The sequence below is a fragment of the Petaurus breviceps genome, unplaced genomic scaffold (genome assembly GCF_028583685.1).
Source record: "Petaurus breviceps papuanus isolate PSGF00001 unplaced genomic scaffold, PetGlider_PUasm1.0 90823, whole genome shotgun sequence".
NCBI classification, from domain to species: Eukaryota; Metazoa; Chordata; class Mammalia; order Diprotodontia; family Petauridae; genus Petaurus; species Petaurus breviceps.
The window spans coordinates 23,383,339-23,400,116 of record NW_027187352.1 but is presented as its reverse complement, the minus strand read 5'-3'; the positions used below and the strand labels follow the sequence as shown (position 1 = coordinate 23,400,116).

Below are 16,778 nucleotides of genomic sequence, written 5' to 3'. Positions count from 1 at the left end.
TTATTTTTTAGATATCATCCCTTCATATTCAACTCATCCTGTGCCCTCTGTCTATGTATACATGAACATACATATGGGCACTCACATATATATTTATATATACATACATATATGTATATATATATATTCCCTTCAACTATCCTAATACTGAGAAAAGTTTCATGAGTTACAAATATCATGTTTCCATGTAGGAATATAAACAGTTCAACTTTAATAAATACCTTATGATTTCTCTTTCCTGGTTACCTTTTCATGCTTCTGTTGATTCTTGTATTTGAAAGTCAAATTTTCCTTTCAGTTCTGCTCTTTTCATCAAGAATGCTTTAAAATCCTCTATTTCATTGAATGACCATATTTTCCCCTGTAGCATTATGCTCAGTTTTACTGGGTAGGTGATTCTTGGTTTTAGTATTAGCTCCTTTGACCTCCAGAATATCGTATTCTAAGCCCTTTGATCCCTTAATGTAGAAGCTGCTAGGTCTTGTGTTATCCTGATTATGTTTCCACAATCTGACTGCTTGCAGTACTTTCTCCTTGACCTGGGAATTCTGGAATTTGGCTATAAGATTCCTAGGAGTTTTCTTTTTGGGATCTTTTTTTTTTTTTTACATTTTAATTTTCTTTATTATTCAAAATACATATCCTTTCTATTTACTTTTTTGACTCTGTGCTTGGGCCTTCAACACCTTCACAACAATTTTCTGCTCCTCAATCAGGAAAGCATGCTTGATCCGGTCATGGACACATTTAGCACACATGGAGCCACCATAAGCCCTGCTGACATGCTTTTTTGTCTTTGATAGCCTCATAAGAACTTTAGGTCTCACTGCACGAACACCTCAAAGTCTTCCTGGGCACACACCACAGGCTGATTTTGGTGCTTTCCCAACCTTCTTGGTATAAAGGTAAACAATTCTGTTACCTGGGGTTCGTGACAGCCGAGTTTTGTTGGAAGCTGTATTGTAGGACAGCCTATGGCGGTATGTCAGACCCTGAACCATTTTTAATTTCTGTCAGGTCCACTACCAAAAGAGAGAGGCTTGGGATCTTTTTAAAGAGATGATCAGTGAATTCTTTTAATTTCTATTTTGCCCTCTGGTTCTAGAATATCAGGGCAGTTTTGCTTGATAATTTCTTGCAAGATGGTGTCTAGGGTCTTTTTTTGATCATGGCTTCTCCTGGAACTATTTTCCAGGTCAGTGGTTTTTCTTTCTTTTTTTTTTTTTTTGCCTTTTTTGGAGGGCAATTGGGGTTAAGTAACTTGCCCAAGGTTACATGGCTAGTTGTGTGTATGTGTGTGTGTGTGTGTGTGTGTGTGTGTGTGTGTGTGTGTGTGTGTTAAGTGTTTGAGGCTGGAACCGAGCTCGGGTTCTCCTGACTCTGGGGCTGGTGCTTTACTCACTGAGTCACCTAGCCACCCCTAAGATCAGTGGTTTTTCCAATGAGATATTTCACATTGCCTTCTATTTTTTCATTTGTTTGGATCTGTTTTATAGTATCTTGATTTCTCATAAAGTTATGAGCTTCCAATTGCTCCAATCTAATTTTTAAGGAATTACTCTCTTCAGTGACTTTTTAAAATTCTTTTTCCATCTGGCAAATTAGGCTTTTTAAGGCTTCTTCTCCTCACTGGCTTTTTGGGCCTCTTTTGCCATTTGAGTTAGTCTATTTTTTAAGGTGTTATTTTGTTCAGTGTATTTTTGGGTCTCCTTTAGCAGGCTGTTGACTCACATTTCATGAATTTCTTGAATCATTCTTGAATCATTTCTCTTCCTAATTCTTCCTTTACTTCTCTTACTTGGTTTTCAAAATCCTTCTTGAGCTCCTCCATGGCCTGTAGCCTATTCATGTTTTTCTTGGAGGCTTTTGATGTGGGAGTTCTGACTTCATTGTCTTCCTCCCACTCCATGTCTTAATCCTTTTTGTCCCCAAAAGAGGATTCTATGGTCTGATTGTGCTTCCTGTATTGCTCATATTTCCAGCCAATTACTTGACTTTTGAGCTCTTTGTCACAGTAGAACTCTGCTTCCACAATGAACAGAACTTTGTCCCAAATTGCTGGGGATTTTGCAGCTGCTGGAGTTATTAGGAGGGTGCTTTCCCTACAGGCCCCACAAGCTCTGGCTCACTGGCCACACATCTCAGGACCACTACCCAAGGCTGCGATCTAGTCCAAGCAGGGTAAAGCAAGAGCCATTACCCTCTGAATGGTTGCTTGGTCCCCCTACAATCTGTAGGCCAGGAGCTCCTGAGGCAGTCATGAGGTGGTGGCGGCTGCACAGCCGCCATGCGCTGCTTCTCCCCCTGGGGGAAGGATCATGCTCTTCTGTCCCCCCCCCCCCATCCAAAAGAATTCCACACTGACCTTTTACTTTGTCTTTGGTGTTTATGGGTTGAGAAGTCTGGAAACTGTCATGGCTGCTGGTGCTTTACCCTCCTGAAGTCTGCTCTGGCCATTGCTGGTCAGGGCTGCCCTGGGGCCAGAAATGAGGGCTCCTTTGGGACTTTACTTGGCTCCCAGTGGGCTGCAATAGACCTTTCCTGTCAGCTTGCCAGCCTGTCTTCAATGGGAGATTTGTTTCTCTCTGTCACTTGGTGGGTTCTCTAGCTTTAAAATTTGTTTAGAGTCTTTTTTTTTTTACAGGTATTAGAATTCTTTGGAGCCATAGCCCAAGCCAAGTTTGTGCTTCTACTCTGCCACCTTGGTAGCCCCTGATTTTAATAGAATTCCATAAAACCCTGTATTTTGTCTTGTCTGACCTAATTTTGATGGTTTCTTTCCAAAATACCTGGGTCATGCTTATCTTAATTTGGGAGTTCTTCACCTTTTTTGTTTCAACAATCCCTTTGGTAGTCTAACGAAACTTATGGACCCCAGTTTAAGAAACTTTGGGCTAGATTAATAAAGTTGTAATGGACTCTAGGTACCTTTGTCTGCCTCATTATAAAATCACAAAGTTCCTAATAGCCACAGGCCATCTGGAGGTAGATCTGTATCTGGGTACGGATAAATTCCTGCAGGAAGTTTTGGGAATAGTTTCATGCCCTTGAACCAGACAAAGACAAAGAGTGGGGTGGAACACACGTGTCACATTACACCATTGCTGTCTGAATATTTTCACTGAATAAAAATCTTTAAATGATAAGGACTATAGATCAACCTTTAGAGCAGCTGAAAAGATGGTGTGTTCTACTGTCCATAGAAAATGAATTGAAATAAATATAGCAATATCTGCCCCAACATGTAGTATGGGGTGTCATTATATTACTCAAAGGGAGGCAAAATAAACATTTCTAGCTTCTTCTCCTTACACCCTTTTCCAAAGGAGTTTTTAATTCCTTCCAAGAAGGGAATCAGGAGGTTGTAGCCAGAAACTTGTTCAATTTGATCTCCTAAGAGATAGGGGTTGCCAGGCTGCTCCCTTAACTATTGTCAGTCAGGGGATGTGATTTTCAGGTTTAAGCTAATTTCTCTCTCTTAATGAGAGGAGAGGTATCCAAATTTTAAGTCTTAGGCTTGACTCTCTTCCCACCAAATACCAGTTTCCAAAAGAACACACATAAGTAACAAAGAAAGCCATTTATTTAATCATAGCAAAAAAAAAAAAAAAGAAATCAGAGAAAGTATATGCAGGAGAATATATACCACACAATATAAAGTGAAGGAGTTCTCCCATTAGGAGCAAAGCAACTTAGGTCAACCAGAGAGAGTACCAGATCTTACCCAACTGGAAATTCCCTGAAGTCTGTACTATAGGAATTTGGTAACAGGGATATATTAGAGACTTCTAACTCCTACAAGTCAGCTTCTTCTCAGAATCTTTTGGTCCAGCAACCTGAAGTGGAGTTGGCATCTTCCATCTCTTCTCTCTTGAAACTGGAAGCCAGAAGCCCCCCAAACAACTGCAGAACCCAAAGAGACTCAAGAAACCTGAAGAGACTTGAAGAACCTTTTCTGCTCTCTGCCACTCTGCCCCACCTCTAACACAGGTGTAGGGCCTATGATCTCCATCGATAAGGAGAGAATACAACGCCAATGGTCTCTGGGACTCAGATTATGTGCTTTTCCCTTCCAACAGTCATGGAATCATAACTTGTAGTTAACATTTAAATGACACTTTAAGATTTGTAATATACTATACAGATATCTAAATTTATCCTTAGAACAGCCCTGAGCAGCAGGAGTTATTGCTATCGCCATTTACAGATGAGTAAACTGAGGTGTGATTTGCTGAGTAAAGATGAGTAAACTGAGAAATGATTTGCACCTAGTCAAATAGCTAGTAAGTTCTGTCCAGATTTGAACTCAGGTCTTTCTACTTCCAATTCTAGTGCTCTATCCACTGTACCACCTAGCTAAAGGTGACCCTTAAAGAATATCTGTACGATTCTTTCATTTTACAGCTAAGAAAGAGGTCCAGTGAAATTAAATGATATAGTTATCATCACAAATCTGGTAATTAGTTAGAACAAAACTTGAAGATCTTACTAAGTGAGAAATAAACTGAACTAATCATGATCATTAAAACAAAAAATTCTATCTAAAGGATCAAAATCCTAATCATTCACCTGACCAATAACAAAAGAAACCCATATTATTCTATAAGATAATTTTAAATCTACAGCTAGATGGCACAGTGGGTAGAATGTTGACCTAAAGTTAGGAAGAGCACAAATTCTGCCTCATAAACTTACTAATTGCCTGGCCCTAGGCACTTAACCTGTCTATCTCAGTTTCCCCATTTGTAAAATGGGGTTAATAATAAACACCTATTTCTCAGGATTTTTGTGAAGATGTGGAAAGAGCTTTGCAAACCTTAAATTCAACTGACTTTGAGGCTTTATCATTGTTACTTGAAAGTATAATCCTGATCAACACAGTGGGGAAGGGGTATGATAACTGTTTCCCAATATCTGTAATATAGAAGAGAAATCTGACTTAGAGGGTAGGATTCTATGGCACTTATAGGGAGGCTGATTTTAGTTCAGTTTAAAAAATGACTTTATGAAAAATGGTGTTGTATAAAAATGTAATGATCTACCTTGGGAAGTAATAAGTTCCCTATAATTTGACCAGTTTTCAAGAATCTTATAAAGGAAGATTCATGTTTCAGTAGGTTATATTAGAGAAGCTTGCAACCCAGGTATTCTGGGATTCTATGACTCTACTTCTGTCTTCTAAGGTAACTTTGGCAAAATGAGTAATTTTCTTTCTTATTGTTTATTGTTGTTCAGACATTTCAGTCAAGTCCAACTCTTTGTGACCGCATTTGGGTTATTTTTATTAGCAGAGATATTAGATTGGTTTGTTGCTTCCTTCTCCAGATCATTTTGCAGATGAGGAAACTGAGGCAGAAACAGTTAAATGACTTGCCCAGGGTCATGCAGCTAGTAAGTGTCTGAGGCCAGATTAGAACTCAGATCTTTTTGGCTCCAGGCTTGGCACTCTATCTACTGCATCACCTAGCTTTCTTATTGTTAAGCCAGTTTCATCTCTGTTGGTGGTGTCTCACAGTAATTGTTGAATATTCTATAATAGCTACTCAATTTATCCTTATATAACAGACTTAGGCTTCCTGTTTCCCAGAAGACTTGGGGAAATAAGGTTTTGGAGGTTTATCTTTAACAATCAATATACCCCAATACTTGCCATATCTACTTCTAGTGATTCACATATGCATCAAAGTCTCTTCATTACTAAGAGTCATATTGTCTTGCAGAAGAAAATGAAGATCTTAGGAGTAGAGATGGTCTTTTATTGCCAGTGTAGGTCAAAGGCAAAAACCTGAATAGAAAAACACAGATCATATACTTGGTTAAGAAGCTAAAGTGTTGTATACATGGTGGTTAAGAAAATATAGTTTAAAAAAGATTTAGATTTCTTGAAGACCTTTAAAACATAGGAATGTTAAGTTTCCTGTCTAAGAGTAGAGAGGGTACCTAACAAGGCTTGGTAAATATAGTTTTACCTGGAGTCTTGTAAAAAAAAGGGTTTTAAACTGAAAATAATGGAGAAAACTGATTATGTAGCTCAGATAGTTAATATAGAAAGTAGGTTTGTTGTTCAGTAATTTTGAGTAATATTTGAATCTTCATGAGCAAAGAATTTAACCTCTGTTAGCTTCTGTTTCCTTATCTTTAAAATGTGAATAATAATAATAGTTATATCCCAGTTTTGTTGTAAGGATCAAGCAAGGTGAGATGCACACACACAAACAGGTACACAATAGGTATATAAACATGTATGTTTGTAAATATACATATATACACACATATTCATATCTGTATGGATATGTGTGTGTACACACATGCAGAAAACAGCAACAAAATAACCAATAACAGATGAGGAATCCTGGAAACAGATCACAAAGCTAGAACAGAAGAATGATGGAGTATTGATGAATACTTCAATTATGCAGACATGTAATGTAGTTCTCTCTGGGAAATACAGAATAGCTGATGATTTCTTGACTTGCCTTACTTGGGAAATAATAAATAATAATGCAAGTAATGAAAAATTTAATCCTTTAAAAGATGGAAGGACTGATAAAAAAAACTTGGTCATGAATTTCACCTTCAAGAATAAATTGTTTGCTGGGGACAGAGAGCTAGGAATGATGGGATTTGTTTTGGGAGAAGGTTGGAGAATTCACTGTTTCATCTTAGAGTTTCTGATAGAAGTGAAGAAAATCAAACATATCCTGATAAGCACCCCCAAAATTTAGAAAGCAGTTATCAAAGAGTTGAGAGAGAGGCTAGGTAAAATCCCATACTAAAGTTCTGTAGAGAAAGTCAGGTCAGTAACAATAGAAAACTCTGATAATGCAGAGATAGATAATTCTGATGAGGATAGAAAAAGGATCTAAAAAAAAAGACCAAAAGAGATTCCTACAGAAGTAATTGTAAAAAAAGTAGGTGGAAGTAAAGGCAGGTATTGGAAGATAAATGTAAAAATATGATAAAGGTGTCCTATAACACCATTCATCAGGAGCCTTGAGCTCACAATGAACTGATGAAAAAACCCAACTACAACAGAGGGGTGTTTATTGTTGTTTTTTTATTTTATTGAGGAAAAGAGAAGGATCAAAGAAATGATAAAATCACTATATTGATGGGAGAGGAAATAACCATTTATATACCTATTCCAAGTACATACTCCATACCAAGTATTGTGCTAAATGCTTTTAATGTCTTATTTCATTTAATCCACACAAAAACCCTGTGAGGTACACTATTATGTTGTTTTCCCCATTTTATATTTGAGGAAACTGAAGCAAATAGCATTTAAGTGACTTGCTCAGAGTCACACAATTAGTGTCTGAGGCCAGATTTGAATTTAGGTCTTCCTGACTCCAAGCTCAGCATTTTATTCATTGCATCCCCTAGCTGCATAGAATAGTGAGACTTGATGATGAGAGAAGACAGACTAGATAGGGTGAGGAACTTAATTTTAGGTGTTTTCTATGCCAAGGCAAATGATTTTTGGAGCAGAAAAGAACAAAATTAGCAAATAGAGAGGTAGAAAGCCACAATTGACCCTGATAAATTCAAGTCACTAGGTCCAAGCAAATTAAATATCAGGACCCTTAAAAAATTCAGAGTGTAGAAGAGAGTAATAAAAAAAAGTAATTAAGGTAGGATGGTGCTTCATTGTGGAGGGCCTTAAATGTGAGGCAAAGGAGCTTCAGCTCCTTTCTAGGCATTTGTGCCATGAAAGTCTTGCTTATCTGCCAGTTATCTCATTATATTACAGACTATCTGTGGCTACCTTTCCTCCACTGCCCATTTGGTTTTTAAACTGTTAATTGACCTACTGTAACAGCAAAGTCAAAGTCACTGACAAGAAGGGGAGAGAGCAAATATCCTTCTCTCCATGCATCCAGTGGCATTCTACATCGAGTTGGAAATTATTTGGCATTGTCTATAGTTTTGAACATTACCTTTCTAAACAGAGGGTAAAAGATGAATCATTGACTATATATCTTTGTGATATGGCACAACCTGCTGAAATGTCAAAAGTGCAGAGGACTGGAATGTTGTTGTTTGTTTCCCAACACTGAATATCTGTTTTGAGTGAGTTTTTCTCTGACTTAACTTTTTTGTTTTGTCATCTTAGAGGTAGAATTTGCATTAGTCACAATTTTGATAAGCCTAGTTATCCTATATTAATATCATGGAGTAACAATAACAGAATAAAACCTAGTCCCATAATTTTAAATTTAAATCAGATATTTTCTAGACTGCCTATTTAATCTTTGCCTTTTTGTGCTAGTGCTATGCTATCCATGATTTTGGCTCCGTTTCAAAATTAGCCAAGGCAGCCTCCCACTACTGTGTCATTTTAATATATCCTGCCATGCTAAGAACCCTGCCAGTGTTGGTCACATACGGAGGACTAAAAATAAGAACTTGTATAAAGAGGCTGACTTCTTTTTTCCAGGGGGAAGAATTCTTAACAGGGACAGAGATGACAAGTTTTCCCAAGTGCCAGCTGTTTTTTTAATATGAAATAGTAAATAAAGTGATTGGTCATTGCAGCAGAGATGGGGGATATTATTCCTAAAAGAAGAATAATTATGTCCATTAATCATATTCTTCCAGCCCCGAACTTGCATTTGACCCCTTGCAGAATGCAGCCACATTCATTCTCATCAGTATGTAATCAATGACAATGCTCTGTGAAGTATGTCAGAACAGGGACCAGTGTGATATGGGGCAGAAAGAGAAGTGTGATGGGGAGGAAAGGAGAATTGTGTATTGAAGGGAGAACATGTGTGTTGCTTCCATGGTTGGCATGGAGAATTGGAGCAGAGGGAACCTGCTGCTCATCCCTTGAGCCAGTATCCCATCACCAACTGTGATGGATTTAGGCTTCTAATGAGCTTTGAGAGAACGTGCAATAGTCTTATTCATATACATACAGTTTAAATGTACCTAAAGAGTAAAGACCTGGTTCAGCCATCATTTCTCTTGCCAGTGCCCTGAAGCCACTCTTGGAATCTGGTTGTGCCAGCCCAGCTCAATGAAACAGTCCTGAAGGAGGAATCTCACCATAAGATTCATAATGAAGCCTCTCCAAAATGAGAGACTTTTCCAGCTGGTCACTAATAACAATAATAACTTGCATTTCTCTAGTACTTAAAGTTTTGCCAAGTACCCTGCCTGTTACCTCATTTGATCCTCATAATAACTGTGTTAAGTAAATTCTGTTATTAATCCCATTTTATAGAAAAGGACACTGAGGTTGAGAGTGGTTAAGTGACCCAGAGGCAAATAGAATAGGTTTCTATTTGGGTAATCAAAATGATAAGTGAATTTGCAGAAATTTGCACTGTAAAACTCAAGGTCAGACCAAGTTCTTGCAGGCACCAATGGGAACAATGGAAAGAGCAATGAATTTGAAGTCAGGGAACTTGGGTTTGAATCCTCAGCTCATCCAGGTATTACTTCAGTTTCCTCATCCACAAACTGAGGGAGATTGGACTAGGTGACATTTAACATTCTTTCCAGCTCTAAATTCTATGATGATGTAATGAGCAAGGTTTTGATAATCATGAATTTTCCTGCTTTTGCAGAGAAGAAAAGCAAAGTTTAAAGAAAAATGACTTGCCTAAGGTCACAAAGAAGTAGAACTTGGATTAAAACTAAGATATTTAAGTCCAGGGATCAATACCTGTAACAATACCATACTCAACTTATCAATTATTACTTGATCAAGTAGAACAAAATATCACTAAGATCAAGTGATTACACACACACACAGATATTCACACATCCAACCTCACAACCACTCACTCCCCTAGCATCCTGTTTCATATTTCTGCATCCTTGCTTCCTGTATCTGGGTGGCCCACAAATAGTTAGAAATGGGCAAAATGAGATCGCTCATCTCCTCTGAATTCCCAGCCCCCAATCCTATCTGTCTCTCCCCCTTGCTTTCCTTTACCTGTTGATGGTACCATAAGGCTTTTAATTACCTGGGTTTATAAACTTGAAAACATTTTCCCCCTCCTGTTCCCATGTCTCTGGACATAGGCTATCATCTAGACTTCTCAATTCTTCCTCCATAATATATCTAAAAGCCTTCTGTCCTCTCAGCTCCCTCTATAACCATGCTCATTCAGGGTACTAGCTCTTCTAGCAGGAAAGCCTCTTCCCTATTTTTTGCTACCTCTATCTCTTTTCAAATCCATCATTTGTATTGTTGCCTGAGTAATTTCACTTACACACCACTCTGATCCTTTGACTCTTTTATTCAATGGATTACCTTTATTGTCTTCCCTTTATGTAGTAAATAAATTATCTACTAATAAAAGGTGGTGTTTCTGATGGGTTGGGCTTAGAATCATGGAAATTTGAGTTCAAATCCTACCTTAAATATTTCCGACTTTGTGACCCTCAGCAAGTCACTAACCTTTGTCTACCTCAGTTTCTTCAACTATAAAATGGGGATAGCATCAACCTCCCAGGGTTGTGAGGAAAATGAGATATGTTTAAAGTGCTGAGCACAATGCCTGACATACTAGGTACTTAATAAATCCTTGTTTTCTTCTTGAAAGTCCTTCAAAATTCTCCCCAGTTTACTTTTTTAACATCATCTCATATCACTTCATTTTAAGTACATGTTACATTCCAGACAGACTCTCCTTTTTTTTCCTTTTCACTGTTTTCTTTTGTTTCCACCATTCCTCATGTCTTTCTTCAAACCACTCTACAATACCTGGAATTGACTTCCCCTCTTCCTTCTTCCAACATCTAATCATTTATTCCTTTCCATTGATCAAGGCCCATCTCAGGGGCTGTCGTTCGATAAATGCACCTGTCTTGCCTCCACCTCATCCCAGGTGAAAGTCATTCATATTTCTCATTTCTCTTTATAACTATTTCACTTGTGATAATTGTCTGTGATCCTATTTCCCTCTTTCCCAATACATAATATACTCAAAATCAAGATTGATATTGTTCATGTATTTTTTTATCTCTAGCACTCATTTTAGTGACTTAAACACAGAAGATGTTTAATGATTATATGTAAGTAGAAAAAGTTGTACTGTAATGAATACAATTTACTATCATTATGGCACTTTAATCTCCTTAACACATGGGGACCTTGTCTAATGCTTTTGAACCCTGCTCCCCAAAGTGCATAGCAATGCGCTGTGAATGAATGTTGCTAAGTTGTTTTTCAGTTATATCAGACTCTTCATGACCTCATATGAGGTTTTCTTGGCAAAGACAGCTTGCCATTTCCTTCTCCAGTTTATATTATAGATGGGAAAACTGAGGCAAACAGGATTAAGTGACTTCCCCAGGGTTCACACAGCTAGAATATGTCTGAGGCCACATTCAATCTCAAGAAAATGAGTCTTTCTGACTCCAGAACCAGTGCTCTCTCTATTGGGCCACCTAACTGTCCTATATATAAATAGATATTTATTAAATTTCATTCTTACCTGGCATAGAGTGTGTTTAATAAATATGTGTTGGCTGATTAATTGAACTTTCCTGTTAGAACTTTCTGTATTTACAAATTCATTCCATTCCATTTCCCCTCCTTAATTCTGTTTGGACACCTAGTGTGGTGATTGCTTTTATTCTGGTCCAATATGCTTCTGATAGAATGCCCATGGTTGTAACTCCCTGGAGCTTAAAGGCAAGAGAATTTGCCATCTTTCCTCTTGTCAAATGAAGGAGCTGATGAGCATGAGAAAGACCAATCTTGGGGGTATCCAAATGGTAGGGGTGGTGAAATTATTCTCCATGACTCTTGAGGGCAGAAGTTGGACCAGTGTATAGGACTTAGGGGGAGAGAGATTTTAGCTTCACTTAAGGAAGAACTTTCTAATAATTAGAGCTATATAAAAGTGTAAGGTATTTCAGAAGTTGGTGAGTGCCTATTAATGGAGGGACTAAGGAGAAGCTAGGGACAGCTAGGTGGTGCAGTATAGAGAGCGCCAGATCTGATGAATTCAAATGTGACCTCAGACACTAGCTGAGTGACTCTGGGCAACTCACTTAACCATATTTCCCTCAGGTTTTCCTTCTGTAAAATGAGCTGGAGAAGGAAATGGCAAACTGCTACAGTATCTTAGCCAAGAAAACCCCAAATGTAGTAGCAGAGTCATACATGAATGAAACGACTAAGCAACAACAAAGTAGAAACTATATTGCTATTAGTTAAGAATCTGGGATGAGAATTTGTATATTGCCTAAGTTTTGGAACTCTAAGGCCCCTTTTAAGTCTAAGAATCCATAAGGTCAGTCGTGTTATGGACTGTCAATGGGCATCCCCATCCCTAATGAGTTTTTTTTAATGCTTCTCCTCTCTTCTCCCTCCTCTCCACTAGAATAGGTGAATTGTGTATTGTTATCAAGATTCAAAGCAAGCTCAGTTGAAAGCTACACAGGTACCAAAACTCACAACAGGTGCCCTGCTAGCATTAATACATTAATGTATTCATATGGCAAAGACCTCACAGTTACATTCTACTCTACTATACTGGTTCTCAAACTCTTTTGGTTTTAGGCCACTTTTACACTCTTAATGATTATTGAGGACTGTTCAAAGATCTTTTGTTAATGGGGGTTATATTTAGTCAATATTTATCATATTAGAAATTATACTATCATTATTATGAAAATAGTTTGGACCTCTCAGATTCTCACTTTGCCATTCTCAGTTGCCTGGTGTCAGACTCTTCAGTTCTTTAACATTTTTCTTATTATATTCTGAGGTTCCCTAGGTGTTGGTAACACACATTTATATGAAGTATTAAGATTTATAGATCACTTTACTTGTATTATTCCATTTGATCCTAACAAGAACCTTATGAGTTAGGTGCTAAATTATTCCCCAAATCTAAGGCGCATACAGGGATGATATCAGTGGCATTTCTTTTTTTTTACCAGACTCTAGGTCTATATTCTTCTATACTAGGCTGCCTTTATTTATAGGAGATAGGGATAATTTTTTTTTTACCAAATACCTTATATTTCTGTTGTGAGGATTTAGAGCCCCCACATAAACATCCTTTTTTACTATGTTATATTTTAGTTGTCTCATATGTTTTTTCAGTCTTCTTTTCCCAAATAGATTAGCTTAACATCCAATTTGGATTGTGTGTGGATACACATCTTATCCTGTGGATTTTGTAAATCTTTTATTCATCACCCATATTCTTAACTGGTGGTTCCTATTTAATTTTAGTTTTGAAGAAGCATTCACACTTCTAAATGAACTATAGTCCATTGGTCAGTTCTTACATCTTTGTTAAATTTATGTTTTGGAATGAGACTAAGAATTTATCAAATGACTCAATAGATTAGGAGCTATTTTTGTCAACTACCATTATAATTATATTGTGTCTTCATATTCAGGCCATTACTTCCTTAGTCCAATGCAATCAAATATGAAGAGGTTAATTGGCAACAACAATCTCATATAGATCAGTAGGCTCATTGATCTAAAGCTGAGAATTACCTCAGAGTATAAATCCTTCATTTTGACAAATGAGTAAACTGAGCCCTAGGGAAGTTAAGTGACTTGCCCAAGGTTATGCAGGTAGGAAATCTCAGAAGCAGAACATACTCCAGAGTCGTTGCTGCATCAGAGGAGGAGATGACTGATAATAGTAAAAATAATTGATTTTTTAGCAGCATTCTTTTTTTTTTTAAGTGATATGGCTCTGATCACTCCCTCAGTCCCCTTTACATTTACCTACTTAGAATAACTACTGCCCTTGAATTACTTTGTTTGATAAGCAAGTATATTGTAGGTCCCTACTTTTGTGTGTCTACTTTGCAGGCATTGTAAAGATACAGAAGAATAAGAGACAGTCCCAGACTTCAAGTACTTTGTTTACTGTACATGTGGGGAGACGATACTAACACACATGAAACTGTAGCAAACATTGCCTGGTGAGAGAGTTGGACCTAACCAGTACCTTCACAAGTCATTGAACAGCTAGCCAAAGGAGGTTTAATTTTGCCTTTTACAGCAAGGATATGAAAAATAGATACAATGGCACTTGGCCTCTCTTTGCACCCTCACCTCTCAGTGCCCACTCTATCATCATCTCCATATGTCTCATCAGCAGAGCACAGTGTGATATCTGAGGTGACTTTCAGAAGTCTACTCTGGGAGGAGAGGCTTCACATCCACATGAATGTGACTATTTTGCTTTAAGGTAACCAGGAACTTAAAAGAGGCAGGAGCCAGTCAGGTACCAGGGACAACTTTGTTGCCTTTTAGAGAAAACTAATTCCCATTATAGGGAAATGGGGAAACCCTGGAACTATCATCACACATGGATACACACATATACATATGTGTGTGTAATCCATTACTAAATTAGGTGGTTCAGACAAGAAATTTTGCAATAGTTCTAATGAGAGGAAACCAAATTATATGAGGCTTATAGTCTATAGGGAGGTTATATGGAGGAGACAGGTCTTAGGCTGAGCCTTTTAAAAGGATATCTTTCCCAGGAGGTTATTTACTTATTTGCATTTGTCCTGATTGCTGAGGAATTTAGTTAGATGTGGCACGAAATCAACTCCAGTCCTTCTCTAAACTCTAGAAAAAGGGTTACTTTGAGTCTTGCTTATTTATTTTGTAGTGTTTGTGTGTGTGTGTGTGTGTGTAGACATGCTTGTCCCAGGAGAATATATAGAGCCTGTGGCAATAAAGCTTGCTCAAATTATAAATATGGTTATAGTTTTTAATAACATATATAACAAGAATCTTTACAGTCCAGATCCATTTCACTCTGCCCTTTTTGTTAAGACTTGACTACAAGAACAGGTAGAAAATGTATCTTTCCCTTTCAGTGTGATTTTCCTCATCAAGTTCATCCTCAAAGCCCATGGATTCTGACTATTCCTAAACATTTTTCATTTATATAACCCTTACTTTAAATTGCCCATTTTGGTGCATCTTTCATGAAAAGTGTTTTTAGATTACCATGAGAATTCAGAGGTGCTTGACAAGTATGTGGATGTATGTATACATGCACAAGTGATTGTGTGCACATGTTATATATTCTATGTTCAAGCAAGTGTTTGTGCATGTATGTAGAGGGTGGTGTGTGTGTTTTTTAATCTGGGTATTTTTTAAAAACTAAAACAACCTGTAGTACCTAAAGGACATTGAATTTAGAAGATCCAGTTTCAAATCTCAACTCAATTCCTTAGCATTTTGGTGACTTTGAGCAAGTTACATACCCTATCTTAAACTCAAATTTCCTCATCCGTGATGTGAGAGGCTTAAGGTTCATTCCAGTTTTAAACATATGGCCCTACTTTGCTGATATTTCTCTTTTTTTAGAATAGATTTTATTGATATATTTTTTTCTTTTTTGTCACTGGGATTTCTTTGTATCCCTTCCTTCTTGTCTCCCAGCAAGCTATACCATATTTAACAGAAAATTAAAAAAATAAAATAAAAAGGGGAAGAATAGGAAAAAACCTCTGCAAAACCAATCAACACATCAAAATAAATTCAGACTTTATATTGGCAATGTTCCACACCTATGTACTCAAACCTCTGCATAGCAGTGGGGAGAGAGGCATCTTCTCAGTTTTCTTCTTTGATTCCTAGATTTTTTCCTCAAAATCTTGCAATTTAGTTTAGATTGCTTTGGGGCTGTTATTTCATCCATTTCATTGTTCTAGGCGCGACATCTTTGTTGCCTCCATTTTCAATATGACTAGGCAATGCTTTTCTATCCAGCCAGCTGGCTGGCAAACATAACAGTTGTTTAATTAAGGCTTTAGGAAATTCTAAAGGTTTTTTTTTTCCTGTTTCTTTGTTTATTTTTTCCTGTTTCACTTTTGTGAGTGAAGGTACATGAGAGGAAGAGGTGCTACATTGCTCTAAGGGGGGATTTAAAAGAACTCAGAGGATCTCCTTTGTGCTTGGATACCCATGTTGTTTCATTTGTTTTTCCTCTGAGTCTTTGCTATCTGAACTTTGAGCTTTCCCAGTGGTGAGCAAAGTCTCTTTGTTTTTCTGTTAGGCTGGTAATTAAAAGAAATGAGAGACTGATATTACTCCAGTCTCACTTGCTTTCCTGTGGTGTTGGAAGACCAAGAGTCACATTGCCCTTATTAGATAGTTGGCAGCTATTAGTTGAGGAAGGCCAAAAGTAATGCCAAGATGGTTTAGGAATACAGGTCCTAATCGAGTATTGCTACTAGCTGGATGAACTAATTTGGACAAATCAGTCTGCGAATCTGAGATTTGTTATCTATGAAATGAGAGACTGGATTAGATAATTCATTTATTCAGTAAATATTTATTGACTTCTAATGATGTACCAAATAGAAAGATACATATTCTTCATTTACAAAGCAGTTTTTTTTCAGAATTCGTTTATTTATTTTTAGTTTTCAACATTCATTTCCACAAGATTTTGAGTTCCAAATTTTCTCCCTGTCTCTCCCCTACCCACCACCCCAAGATGGCAAGCACACTGATTACTCCTTACCTTATTCTGGCCTCTCATACATCCTCCCTATCCCTTCCCTTTTCCCCTTCCCCCTAACTTACTTGTAGGGCAAGATGGATTTTTATAACCCATTGCCTGTATGTATTATTTCCCTGTTGCGTGCAACAAAAATTTTTTAATATATATTTTTTAAAACTTTGAGTTCCAGATTCTTTCCCTTCTTTCCCCCTCAACCACCCCTACTGGAAAGACAAGCAATTCAACATAGGCTATATATGTGTATTTATGCAAAACATTTCCATAGTAGTCATGTTGTGAAAGATTAACTTT

The 16,778-nt window shown here is 37.4% G+C and overlaps 1 protein-coding gene and 1 pseudogene across 3 annotated transcripts in view; one reads left to right on the top strand and one right to left on the bottom strand.

Moving 5' to 3' along the window:
* The window catches only part of NOX4 (NADPH oxidase 4), a 258,114-nt gene that overhangs the window by 187,380 nt on the left and 53,956 nt on the right, over nt 1-16,778 (top strand). The window lies entirely within an intron of this gene.
* Nucleotides 594-1,057, bottom strand: LOC138148411 (large ribosomal subunit protein eL34-like; annotated as a pseudogene).